Source organism: Schistocerca cancellata, chromosome 1 (assembly GCF_023864275.1).
Source record: "Schistocerca cancellata isolate TAMUIC-IGC-003103 chromosome 1, iqSchCanc2.1, whole genome shotgun sequence".
NCBI classification, from domain to species: Eukaryota; Metazoa; Arthropoda; class Insecta; order Orthoptera; family Acrididae; genus Schistocerca; species Schistocerca cancellata.
The window spans coordinates 1,005,618,898-1,005,633,504 of NC_064626.1; the positions used below are offsets into that span (position 1 = coordinate 1,005,618,898).

The window sequence follows — 14,607 nt, forward strand, 5'->3', positions numbered from 1 at the left end:
CTCTGGAACAACCAACGCCCAAGGAAGTGGGATACAGAAGTATTAAGGAATGACGATAAAGCTTGAAGTTCTCTGAGGCTGTAGATACCACGATGATGAATAGCTGACGAGGCAGTTCGGTTGAAGAGGAATGGATATCACTAAAAAGGGCAATCACAGAAGTTGAAAAGAAAAACACAGGTAGAAGGAAGATAACTACGAGGAAAACATGGGTAACAGAAGAAATACTTCACTTGATCAACGAAAGAAAGAAGTACAGAAATGTGCAAGGAAATTCAGGAAAAAAGCAGCACAAGTCACTTAGGAATGGAATAAATGAGAAATGCATGGAAGCTAAGGCGAGATGGCTGCATGAAAAATGTGAAGAAGTTGAAAAAGAAATTATTGCCGTATTGTCGGAAGGATGGACTAAGCACATACAAAAGTGAAAACAGGGTGATAGCACTAAGAGTGCATTGGGAATTCCACTGTTAAATGCAGAGGCGATAGTAGGTAGGTAGAAAGAGTACATTGGGTGCTTCTATGATGGAAGGACTTGTCTGGTGACATGATGGAAGAAGAAACAGGAGTCGATGAGGAAGAGATAAGAGATCCAGTATTAGAATAATAATTTAAAAGACCTCTGAAATACTTAAGAACAAATAAGGCGTAAAGGATACATAATATTTCATCGGAATTTCTAAAATCGCTGGGGGAAGTGACAACAAAACGACTATTCACGTTAATGCGTAGAATGTATGAGACTGGCGATACACAATCAGACTTTCGGAAGAACGACGTTCACACAATTCCGAAGATTCCAAGAGCCAACAAATGCGAGAATTACCACACAAACAGCTTAAGAGCTCACACATCCAAATTGATGACAAGAATAATATACAGAAGAATGGAAAAAAAGAAGATGTGTTAGATGACGATCAGTTTGGCTTTAGGAAAGAGAAAGGAACCAGAGAGGCATTTCTCTCGTTGCGACTGTTAACAAAGATTGAAGAATTATCAAGGTACGTTCATAGGATTTGTCGACCTGGATAAATAGCTCGACAATGTAAAATGGTGCAAGATGTTCGAAATTCTGAGAAAAATAGGGGTAAGCTATAGAGAAAGGAGGGTAATACTCAACATGTACAAGAACTAAGAGGGAATAATTCGACTGGAAGACAAAGAACGAAGTGTTCGGATTAAAAAAGGTGTAAACAGGGATGTGGTCTTTCATCGCTTGTGTTCAAAGTATACATCGAAGAAGCAATGACGGGAATAAAAGAAAGTTTCAAGAGTGGGATTAAAATTCAGGGTGGAAGCATATCAGTTACGAGATTCGCTGATGTCATTGCTACCCCCAGTGAAAGTGAAGAAAAATCACAGGATCTGTTGAATGCAATGAACAGTCTAGTGAGTACGGAATATGGATTGAGAGTAAACAGAAGAAAGACGAAAGTAAATAGAAGTAGCAGAGAAGAGAACAGCAAGAAACTTAACATCAGAGTTGGGGATGATGACGTTAAGCGTTTCTGTTTCCCAGGCAGCAAAATAACCCATGACGGAAGGAGCAAGGACGACACAGATAATGAGGATATTCCTGGCCATGAGAAGCCTACGTATCACAGGCCTTAATATGAGACAATATTTCCGAAGCGCAGCATTGTATGGCAGTGAAACAACGACTATGGGAAAACAGGAAAAAAAGAGCATCGAAGCATTTGAGATGTGGTGCTGTAGATTCAAATGATTCAAATGGCTCTGAGCACTATGGGACTTAACTTCTGAGGTCATCAGTCCCCTAGAACTTAGAACTACTTAAACCTAACTAACCTAAGGACATAACACACATCCAAGCCCGAGGCAGGATTCGAACCTGCGACCGTAGCGGTCGCGCGGCTCCAGACTGTAGCGCCTAGAACCGCTCGGCCACTCCGGACGGCCATGCTGCAGAGGAACGTTGAAAACAAAGTGGGCTGATAAGGTAAGGGATGACGAGATTCTGCGCAGGTTCGGTGAGGAGAGAAATACTTCGCGTACGGTGACAAGAAGAAGGAACAGGACGGTACGACATCTATTAAGTCATCGGGAATAATCTTCTATGGTACTAGAAGGAGGTGTAGAGAGTAGAAACAACAACGGAGATTGGAATACATCCAGCACATAATGGAGGACGTAGGTTGCAACTGCTACTTTTGGATGAAAGGTTTGGTACATGAGAGAAATTAGTGGCGGATGGCATCAAACCAGTCAGAAAAAAAAAGTACCATACCGGGCCTGATAACATCGCTTAACATGAACAACACTAATTCACTGTGGTGTCCGTCATAGAGAACTGGACCTTTAATCTTTTAGATACACATCGTGGTGTGTACAGTCATGCTCAAAAGTATCCGAAAAAAGTATCCTCTAATCGCTCCTCGGTACAGTCGTTTGACTATTTAAAATGGTTCCAACAAGTCACCACTAGAAAATACTGCTCTGTATCGCAATATCTCAAGATGTAAAGATATACCACGATACTACAAATATCAGGGAACACCTTATCACAGATAAGACTGTCCTTAAGGCTTGTAAGCTGACATTTATTACAATAAATGACATACCTGAAATGTTACCACTCTCATTATTACGTCAGATAGGTAATGGACGTAGTAAGTTCGTCGCATTCATGATTTCTTCTTCAAAGTAACATACCGTACTTATTTTTTAACACAAAATGACATTAAAAATTTAATTATTCACGAGCAGCTAGTTCAGAATATGTATGAACTTCAACTGACACGACGAACCGTCTCGTTCTGCATATGGATTCAAACCCAGGTCATGCAGACTAAGCAAAGATTTCGTGACTGACGGAAACTAACAGTCATTCCTGACTATGCACACAGACAGAGATACACCTCTGTTTCAGACAGTTTCAGTTGGCAAATATCAACTTTAAATTACATAACGTAACATTTTTAACGGACAGGAATTCCTACCCAGCATCTATTATATATTATATATTAACGAACTAAGGGAGATGTTCAATATTGCTTCTTCACAAGTAACCTACTTGAAATGCCTTGAGCTAAACCTTTGTGTTGGACAGGGGTTCGAACCCAGAACCTAATCAGATTGTTATCGAAGCACAATCAATGTGCATATCGGATTTTCTAGGCAGTAGCTAGATGTTTTAATTGAAATGACGAGACGAAACATTAATTTTTTCCTTCCCACGACTCCAACCCGACACCTATCGCTGTTATATTCTAGAGAAAACGTACGTTAATTATGGGTTTGTTACACCAGCAGCAGAATGTGAGCATGTTTGAACTAGAAATAATATGACGAAGAATTCAGTGCTGACTGGAAACCGAACACCACACATATCATTGTTGACTACACACAAAGAGACGTCAGCTACCGAATTTTTCTCCACCAGCATCCTTGAACTTAGAGTTATCTCGCAAATATTTCTGTGTCTCACTGGGAGTCAGAAACGTCAGATATCGTTAGTGGTGACAACGAACGAAAATACATTAAAAATCAAAATTATTATCCACCAGCAGCTAGGTGTTCTCATGCTAGAGATTGATAATACATAATGAAAACTTTAGTTTTGGGCCAGGATTCGAGCCCATTCACGCGCAATATGTGGAGATGTTGAAGAATCTGCAGTTTTGAACAAACAACAAATTGTAGTCGAGCTGTATTGTCACGAAGGGATCAAATTCCGCGTTAAGGGCGCTTTGAGTTGCATTCCCAGCTCAGAACCAATTTTTTCGACATACAGAAGCTCAAATAGAAGATGGAATAAGCGTCCTGTGACCATACATAGCGTTTGTTTCGTCACTAGAAATAAATAACTAGTATAATAAAGGTTAGTGGTGTTAGAGTTTCTACATGTCGCCACTCCTGACTTTATTGTGGTTCAACCTAACTTCTGGTCAACCACGCACTCATCTCAATGTTGGTGAGAAAGCAACTGATACTTAAGCTATATTCGTGGATGATAAAGGAGGATGGTAGGAGTGCGGTTTGATTGTCGCTCAGGCACAAATATTTGTATCCTTATGTTAGATTCAAACACCTAGCTGCTGGTAAGAAATACCGATAAGTAATATTCTATTTTACTTAGTTAACAATCCGATTACGTGTTGTGTTCATATCTCCATCACAGAACTTCACATCATGCGCTTCATCTTTAAATGAATGCACACCTTGTTACTTCTGAATGAAGCTATATCAGACATCTATCGTGGTTAGTTAACAGGGATAAAAGGGTCTTGATAGGAATCCCAGTTTATTACAAAAACTGTCGTCTTTATTTTCAAGTTTAGATTTGGTTTCTGTCACTGGCGAAAATTCATGACTCGTCATGGTTAGTTAGCAATATGATATGATTAGATTAGATTAGATTAATACTCTCTCTCTCGTTCATTTTTATTTTGATCTCTCTGTCTCTCTCTCTCTCTCTCTCTCTCTCTGTCTCTCTCTGTCTCTCTGTGTCTCTCTCTGTCTGTCTGTCTGTCTCTCTCTCTCTCTCTCTCTCTCTCTCTCACACACACACACACACAATCTTTGTTTTTTATTTGTTTGTTGTGCAAGACTATTGGTGAGGCACGAAAACATCCATGAACGAGTTTCTTAGGTTTGAGTACACTTACGAAAGAAATATATAAAAAACTATGAGAGTTACTGATTTATGATGCTTAGTTTGCAGTCAGTTCTGAGTATTATTAGAACTACACTCCAGTCCCTAAATCTGGTTACAGATATGCGAATTAGACGCATTAGGTATTCCAGGCAGTAGCAGCTGCGTCTTTGAGACACCAGCTATGGGCACTTCCCAGTCCGCTGTAGGCTCACATCGGTTAGTCTTCTTCCTGCTGGTACTGTAACTGAGATTTGGCAACACGGCAATGTATGTTTGGCAACTCTGTGATCGACGAGCTACTTCCTGGTGCGCATGGGATTAAGCCTCAAAGTTCTCTTGATGTTTCCTGTCAATTCCATTGAGTAATATGGTTTATTATCACTTGAGGTATAACAAAAGATTGTAAATTTACGATTTTCAGCCCAGGAAAGTCGTTGCACGTGGAAATCGAACTAATCTCGTCCTTTACATAGCTGTTTACGAGTTCTAGGCATCATTCACCACCTAAGAGGACACCAAAACACATACCTCTTCGTTGCCTCTGTGGTTACGTGCTGACCTGTCAAAAAGTGTTGATATGGTTCGCGGTTCCAGTCTCGCTGATAATAACGTTTTTATCCCTTCTGTGAAAGAGCTACAAGCAGTCAGATCAAACATCGATAAGAAATCACAAGAAAATACATTCGGCTCATAGTGCAATGGTGAAAAACTTACAATGCTGCACTACAGGTAACGCCTCTTTCCACTGCTGACAAGCAGAATTTGGGTTTCTAGGAATACATAACTTTATTTATGAAATGCCACATTTGCATACCTCTTGAATATGACACAGCCTACTAATTAAACACAGCCCCAATCGAAATCTAAGTGAGTAGTGTTTTACTAATTCGTTCCGATACAGGCACGCTTGTGTACAGATACTCAGTTTTATTAAAACACACTTTCGTCATAAGGTTATCGTGGGTAGTTTTATTTCATTTCTTATAATACAGTGCACAATTTTCGTAAGGTTTCTTTTAGTATTGTTAAAACAATAGTAAACTTGAGAGAGAAATTAATCATCAATGATATGTGCGAATTCTCTGATGTTCTTTATAACAGTCTGACAAGCACGTGCAGTTTATTGATTACATGCATGTAGAAAACTTGTTCTGAGTTACAGTTGTCAAACAAGGTTTGACGAAGAATAAAATGCCACTACCACATGACAGCTAATGTAGAAAATACTTTTCTGGCGTATTTTGGCACGATACAGTCTCCCCATACATAATAAAAAGGTTTCGAGATGCATCTGCTGCCTGGTCATCTATTAAACCTGAAAAGAACAAAATGTCGCCGAAGTTAGCCCTTTTTCCACATGCTACTATTTTGGGTTGAGAAGTGAAGGGAATTATGTTCAAACTTCCATTAGATCGATAACTTCAGCAGACAGCAGAATTGTGTTTTAAAAAATGTAGTAATGATTGTATTCGAAATCGCGACATCTTACCCACGGTTCGTGACGCTTACCATTACACTACTAGCTGATACAAAGCACTGGCACCTCCAGAGGTCAATAACAATTCCTCCAGAACTTCCGCTTTCCACAGTGCTGTGAGATAATGCATATGGCTGGATCTAGACTTCTGAGAGACAGATAGTTACAATTTTTCTTTTGCACTGCACGATGTTTTCAACAAACAGATAGCGCAATAGAGTAGCTCAAGTGGAAAGGAACACCATGTATTTAAATTTCTGCATCCTACACTGTTGGCAGTTCTGTGTAGGTGGCAGTTATGTGGCTTCATTTCGGTGATTACAAAATAGCCGAATGTATGCACTGGGTAGCCGAGGCCACTAGTTCATGGCGATTCGGTCAACCAAGTAAATTAATGTACAGAACATGCTGCAAACAACTACAGGGAGCCTGTGTGTCAGAATTCTGACCCACTGTGGCATTATTAGCAGAGGATTCGGTGGCCTGTTGGATTGATAATAGGTTCTTATACTTATGGTCTGGGTGTGATTCCCGCTTCTGCTGATGATTTTTGATAGGGAGAGACAGATTCTATTCTCTTATGGCTATGCCAAGTGAAGAAGGTATAATGCCACTGTGGTCTGAAATTCACATTAATCGTGATATTCCTTCTTTACCAAGTAAACGTTAGGTTGAACCACAATAAAGTCAGGAGTGGCGACATGTAGAAACTCTAACACCACTAACCTTTATTATACTAGTTATTTATTTCTAGTGACGAAACAAACGCTATGTAGGGTCACAGGACGCTTATTCCATCTTCTATTTGAGCTTCTGTATGTCGAAAAAATTGGTTCTGAGCTGGGAATGCAACTCAAAGCGCCCTTAACGCGGAATTTGATCCCTTCGTGACAATACAGCTCGACTACAATTTGTTGTTTGTTCAAAACTGCAGATTCTTCAACATCTCCACATATTGCGCGTGAATGGGCTCGAATCCTGGCCCAAAACTAAAGTTTTCATTATGTATTATCAATCTCTAGCATGAGAACACCTAGCTGCTGGTGGATAATAATTTTGATTTTTAATGTATTTTCGTTCGTTGTCACCACTAACGATATCTGACGTTTCTGACTCCCAGTGAGACACAGAAATATTTGCGAGATAACTCTAAGTTCAAGGATGCTGGTGGAGAAAAATTCGGTAGCTGACGTCTCTTTGTGTGTAGTCAACAATGATATGTGTGGTGTTCGGTTTCCAGTCAGCACTGAATTCTTCGTCATATTATTTCTAGTTCAAACATGCTCACATTCTGCTGCTGGTGTAACAAACCCATAATTAACGTACGTTTTCTCTAGAAAATAACAGCGATAGGTGTCGGGTTGGAGTCGTGGGAAGGAAAAAATTAATGTTTCGTCTCGTCATTTCAATTAAAACATCTAGCTACTGCCTAGAAAATCCGATATGCACATTGATTGTGCTTCGATAACAATCTGATTAGGTTCTGGGTTCGAACCCCTGTCCAACACAAAGGTTTAGCTCAAGGCATTTCAAGTAGGTTACTTGTGAAGAAGCAATATTGAACATCTCCCTTAGTTCGTTAATATATAATATATAATAGATGCTGGGTAGGAATTCCTGTCCGTTAAAAATGTTACGTTATGTAATTTAAAGTTGATATTTGCCAACTGAAACTGTCTGAAACAGAGGTGTATCTCTGTCTGTGTGCATAGTCAGGAATGACTGTTAGTTTCCGTCAGTCACGAAATCTTTGCTTAGTCTGCATGACCTGGGTTTGAATCCATATGCAGAACGAGACGGTTCGTCGTGTCAGTTGAAGTTCATACATATTCTGAACTAGCTGCTCGTGAATAATTAAATTTTTAATGTCTTTTGTGTTAAAAAATAAGTACGGTATGTTACTTTGAAGAGGAAATCATGAATGCGACGAACTTACTACGTCCATTACCTATCTGACGTAATAATGAGAACGGTAACATTTCAGGTATGTCATTTATTGTAATAAATGTGAGCTTACAAGCCTTAAGGACAGTCTTATCTGTGATAAGGTGTTGCCTGATATTTGTAGTATAATGGTATATCTTTACATCTTGAGATATTGCGATACAGAGCAGTATTTTCTAGTGGTGACTTGCTGGAACCATTTTCAATAGTGAAACGACTGTACGAAGTAGCGATTAGAGGACATGCTAGACAGCTGCGTTATGTGGGTTGCATGCGAATCAGGCGAAATGCAATTAAGGTCGTTCGGATACTTTTGAGCACGACTGTACATGTGCAAAGTTGCATTCGTATCCGACCTTGTCTTCTGGGTGCTTCCCTATTTTTCAGGCCGTGTATATCGTAAGGATAGGTTATACGTCGGTGGTGGAGGGATATTTATTTCAGTAAAAAATTCGATAATGGCGAGTGAGGTCCCGTTTGAGGAATAATCTGGGTAAAGTTAAACATCGAAGGCAGATCAATCATTGTGATCGGATGCTTTTATGGGTTTATAGTGCAGAATGCTACCCAGAGAACATGCATAATTCCGTGAATATGTTTCTTAATGATGCTGCTGTAATAGGGGGAGACTTAAATCTGTGAGTCATGCGATCAAAACTTGTAACACAGAGGGGGACTCGTGAGACACTACTCTGAAAGTCTTGTGCGAAAATTACCTTAAGCAGTTAGTTAGATGGTAATTTCCTAGACCTAGCAACAAGCAGACCTGAACTTATCGAATAACTTAAGGTAGAGGAGGGTTCATTGGTCATAGGACTGTGATAACGTCAACGACTGCAGATGTTATAAGGACTGTTAGAAAGATAGGAAAGGATGGGAATTACTCTTTGTGGTTTAAGAGCCGTGTTAGAAAGCTGCTTCGTAAGAAAAGAGAGCTTCATCTCAAACCTAAGAGGAGACAAAGAAACAACCTAAATGACAAACTAAAGCTGAACGAAGGAAAAATAAACATAACGAGAGCAACGAGAGAGACGTTCAACGACTTGGAAATATGTATGAAAACGAGGAGGTGGCAACACTGTCACATCCTGCAGCGCATCGGGATGTACAGAGGAATGTGTAATACCGTATGCTATTCTATTAGGCGTCGCAGCTCACTGATCAGACTGGCGGGACATCAAACCGACTTCCACCATGGAGCTATGGTTCGAGTCCTTGTCAAGTTCCTTTTGTTATTCTTTAGACATCCGTTATCTAGTTTTCGTCGTTTATAAGCAGGACCTCATTTTGTCCCATGACAATAGCCTATCACATGACATTGGGATCAATTAAACTGTACACATGTGTCTATTAAGCGCGTGATGCAGTACCATAACTGGTCCTGTCAAGTCCATGTAGGGCTGCTTCCCGATGGAATACACAAGCGATGAAAACTCCGATATACTTTTGGTGCTGGGTGCATCCGATAATCAAGCTGCTGCTCGTGGTGGTTGTGCGTAAGCTGCACAGTACCCAGAAAGGTGCCACCACGATAAGAATGTTTTTCAACCGGTAGTCTTCGTCCAAAAGTAAAGGAAAACAGGTCGTCCAAGGACTAGACCTACTCCGTAAACAGAGCATGTCATTCGTGAAAGCGTTCACCAGTCACCTCGATGAAGTACCCGTTATATTGCAAGGTAGTACCAGATATCTTAAATACTGGTTGTCGAAGTGTTGCACGATGAAGAGCTGCATCCATATCACTACACCCTAACTTAACGCACGCTACCAGAAGACCGTACCTGTTCGCATCAAGTGCAGGATAGAAAACATTTTATAAATAACGTGATGTGGACTTAAGAATCTAGCTTCACTCGTGAAGGTATTTTCACTCTCTACAACAACCATTATTGGCTAGATCACAACCCACATATCAGCCGTGAACATGTCTTGCAGGTACGCTTTGGCATAAACCTCTGGGCTGGGTTCATGGGAGGAATGGTTTTGGGCCCGTAACCATCCCGATCAATTTGGATGTACCCCCATATCGTACGTTTCTTTGCAAGACTTTGCCTGACACATTAGAAAACGTGCCACTCCGCGTTCGGCGACAGCTATGGTTTCAGCGCAATGGTACACCACCACACTTTGGCATGAATGTGCGTGACTACTTAAATGAATAGTTTCCAGTGTAATAGATAGGTCGTGGAGATCCAATGTTCTGGCCTCCATGTTGCCCGGAACTCACTCCACTGGATTAAACGAACAAGTTTATAGTACTCCACCTATGGATGTATACGAACTAATAGCTTGTGTGCATCCCACTTCAGCAATGGTGGAGGCAGGTATTGCGTAGAGCCCAGCAAAGTATGATACACCGAGTGGTGAAGTGTTCGCAAATGCAAGATGGTTCCTTTGAACATCTTCTCTAAAGTGAACGTTGCTCGTGCATATACGTGTCCGAGCACCAAGAGAAGTGCAGCTGTTCGGTTTGACAGTAATGTCCTCAGAGCTTACCTGACCGTCTTATACTCGCGCGGAGGATGGAAAAGACACGAGATTTGATTGGTCACATCACATCATCGTAGGCACGTACACGAAGGACATTTCGTTCAAGAGCTACACTTTTCACGGACTACCAAGGAAAGGATGGAACACGGTTCTCTCGAATTTTATTAGGACTACAGTTCTGTGTCTTCGTCAAAAGTACGTGAATGTCAGGGTCGCCGAAACGAGATCTCATTGTAACTGTGACTGTGAAAGTCACAGAATGTCAGATCACTTTACAGTGCAGCGCCGGATAACAAAATGAGCAGTCATAAGTTACTTCCTCGGTCGACGACACAGAGGTGACAATCTCACGCTAGTAGCACTTTAAGCTATATGTTATATGGCATTGTGATCAGCAAGGGTGTTACTGTAGCCCAATTGAAAGACCTCAGTCTTGGTCTGAAGTGATGCAACTCCTTAATTACATGATATGTGTTAGTGTTTAAATAAACACGCATAGTACTAATGAGTGTGACTTTCAAGTGGGATGATTTTATTAGAGCTCATTGAAGGAAATATGTATTTGGATTAAGACAGTCATAAGGATTGTAGAGTGCACTTTGACATAGTGAAGAGAAAGAGCGGTTAGAGTGGGTTTCAGTAGTGGTGTGTGTGTGTGTGTGTGTGTGTGTGTGTGTGTGTGTGTGTGTGTTTGTGTACGCGCAAAGGATGTCAAGTTCCGTCGTTTGCCTTAAAACCGAGAAGAACCTTTCGAAAACTCTGAAGTTATGATTGTGGGATTGAATTTGAAATTTCTGATGAACAGAGAACGTCGCATTTTAAATTTAGCGAGTACTTTCCTGCAGAGGAGACTATTTTTCGGCAGGTCTAACACGTTAACGCTGCTTTAGGAGGCGACTGTGCATAAGAAGAGATTTAAGAGCAGCTGAAAGAGACATTAAAAGTTTTAAGTGATCAGGTCTTAATCAAATAACGTCTTAGCGAGGGTTAAATGGAACGATAAAATTCATTAAGTCTGAGTGAAGAGTTTCTTGTGGTTAAGTATTTATACCGCTTGAAAGACTTGAACTAATTTACACTTTAACCGCGAGTCCATAAGAGACTATAACGCTTGTTTTTAATGCCCAGAAACATTGTCCCTTTGTAGGAAATCTGATCCGTTTGTTAATAAACGGAATCTGATCGGCTTAGTTTTAAATTTGTAACGGCAGTAACATTCACATAGCGTAGCAGAAAAATTAAAGGTGTCTTTAACAAGAGTTAAACCAAAACGCTCAAAATATAATACGTCAGGCAGTTACTCACTACACACTGGTGTTTGAGCTACACTTTAGGAGATGTGATTCGTGCGATGGAAATACTTTTGCACTGAGATCCAAGAACACCTAATAAATGGAAAAGATCGGAGCTAGTGTCATTTTGCGCAAGCACTGTTGTAGAAATTCCATAGCGAGACGAACTTACTTGAATAGTTGAAAATTTCGTCTAAAACTAAAATTTTATCCCTCATGAAGGCAGTTACTTCTCTCTCAGATTTAAATGTAGTTAAAGCGAGCGTAGTACGTTCGAGAAGAGTGAAGACAGAAAACTGCTTATTAAAGAGCGCATGAATACACGGCATGAAAATGACGTAACACCAGATAACTCGTCGCTCTCCCTCTCGTATGGACTGCTTGCCCGGAATGTTTTCCGCTGAGCCCATAGCGCACGACATTCCTGCAGTTATTTGAGATTTCCAACATAGGCAGTTACAAACATGATTAAAATTACTTCCAAAGGCCCCTCAATCTTCAAGTGTGTAAATCAGACAGAAGAGAGCCCGTGTGCCTCATTGTTAATCAAAAATACATCGAGTCGTTATAATAAATAAAATTTAACATACCAGAGCTTGTGATGCAGAGATTGAATACCATAGCATCTCGCTAATGATCAGTACACTTACATAATTATTGACAGTAACTCCACGGTCAGGACCAGAGTACCACGCGTCACCGACCGGCCGGCGTGTCATCCTCCGCCATATGGTGCCGCGTGGATGCGGTATGGAGGGTCGCGGGGTAAGCACACCGCTCTCCCGGTTGTTGTCGGCTTTCTTGATCTCGGAGCCGCAAATTCTCATTCAAGTAGCTTCTCAGCTTGTATCACGAGGCTGAATGGACCCGTTCCAATCCATCTACCAAGGAAAAACCCCTGGCTGTACCAGAAATCGAACCAGGGTCTTAAGCGTGGCAGTCATCCTCGTTGACTACTAGCTAAGGGGGCGGGCTGATTATTGACAATTGGATTTAAAAAATAATATGTTTTAGGCAGGGGAGACTGTTACTCACTAACAACACTGGTACAGAAATTTTCACTTTTTATCGTTTACAGAAACGAAATCAGCTGTACTTTATAGATTTAGATGTTCTGAACATGAGTATCAAGGTTAAAATTGTCTTATAGCTCAGAATTACAAGCAAATAAGGTCTTTACGGTTTACAGTCAAAGTTGTGGGACATTATAAGAGCTACATGCAAAGGCATTTTGAGGAGTGTTCCTCTGCCGTAACTGAGTGAAATAGACATTTCCAGTACAGAATGAGATTTTCACTCTGCAGCGGAGTGTGCGCTGATATGAAACTTCCTGGAAGATTAGAACTGTGTGCAGGACCGAGACTTGAACTCGGGACCTTTGCCTTTCGCGGGCAAGTGCTCTACCAACTGAGCTACCCAGGCACGACTCACGCCCCGTCCGCACAGCTTTACTTCCGCCAGCACCTCGTCTCCTACCTTCCAAACTTTACAGAAGCTCTCCTAAGAACCTTGCAGGACTAGCACTCCTGAAAGAAAGGATATAGCGGAGACATGGCTTAGCCACAGCCTGGGGGATGTTTCCAGAATGAGATTTTCACTCTGCAGCGGAGTGTGCTTGGGTGGCTCAGTTGGTAGAGCACTTTCCCACGAAAGGCAAAGCTCCCGAGTTCGAGTCTCGGTCCGGCACACAGTTTTAATCTGCCAGGAAGTTTCATTTCCAGTACAGTTTGGCGGCCCTGCTTAGCATCATGACTCACATGCAATCATCCACCAGTGACAGATCCTACATTTACACGAACATTGTCATCTGGACAACCACACAAAGTTACACAGTGTGAACTCAGCGATGTGGTCAGGGATTTAGATCTTCCAAAGGATAAAGCAGAACTTTTGGCCTCACGTCTGCAGCAATGGGATCACCTCCCTGAGATACTACGTGTGTCTATGTTTCTGATGCGTCAGAAGAAACTTGAGTGTCATTTTAGCACTGAAGGCAACATTACATTCTGCAGTGACACTGACGATTTGTTCTTCAGATGTGTGTGAAATCCTATGGGATTTAACTGCTAAGGTCATTAGTCCCTATGCTTACACACTACTTAACCTAAAATATCTTCAGGACAAACACACCCACCCATGACCGAGGGAGGACTCGAACCTCCGCCGGGACCAGCCGCACAGTCCATGACTGCAGCGCCTTAGACCGCTCGGCTAGTCCCGCACGGCACGATTTGTTGGAAGATGTGAATATTTACATACAAACCTGACAAGTGGAGAGTCTGTATACATGGCTCAAAGATAAGCCTGAAGACAGTAATGTATCAGGAAAGTGATGAAACGCCATCCATCTCTGTTGTATGTGCTGCCTTAGCTAAAGGAAGTTATATCATTTAGAAAACCGTTGTAAACAGTGTTAATTACAACAAGCGTGAATGTGTGGTATGTGGAGATATCAAAGTCATTGAGATGCTGTTGGATTTACGAGGGGATTGAAGTAACAAGGGAAGGCCACGGCGTTGGGATCGCAGATTTACTGCAAACACTGTACAGTTTTAGCAGGCCATTAAAACAACATAATGTTCAAGTAATAAGATGTACTACTCTGGCAATTCCGAGAAAATCGCAAGAGCAGTTTTAAGAGTCCATTACGTAACGGATTGCCAACGGCCTTGCCGCAGTGGTAACACCGGTTCCCGTCGGATCGCCGAAGTTAAGCGCTGTCGGGCTGGACTAGCACTCGGATGGGTGACCACCCGGTCTGCCCAGGGCTGTTGGCAAGCGGGTTG

The 14,607-nt window shown here is 41.4% G+C and overlaps 1 protein-coding gene and 1 pseudogene across 1 annotated transcript in view; both read left to right on the forward strand.

The window, feature by feature from the left end:
- LOC126121327 (serine protease inhibitor dipetalogastin-like) overlaps window positions 1-14,607 on the forward strand; it is a 219,189-nt gene that overhangs the window by 137,991 nt on the left and 66,591 nt on the right. The gene's annotated exons all lie outside the window — the stretch shown is intronic.
- On the forward strand, window positions 14,481-14,598 carry LOC126103848 (5S ribosomal RNA; annotated as a pseudogene).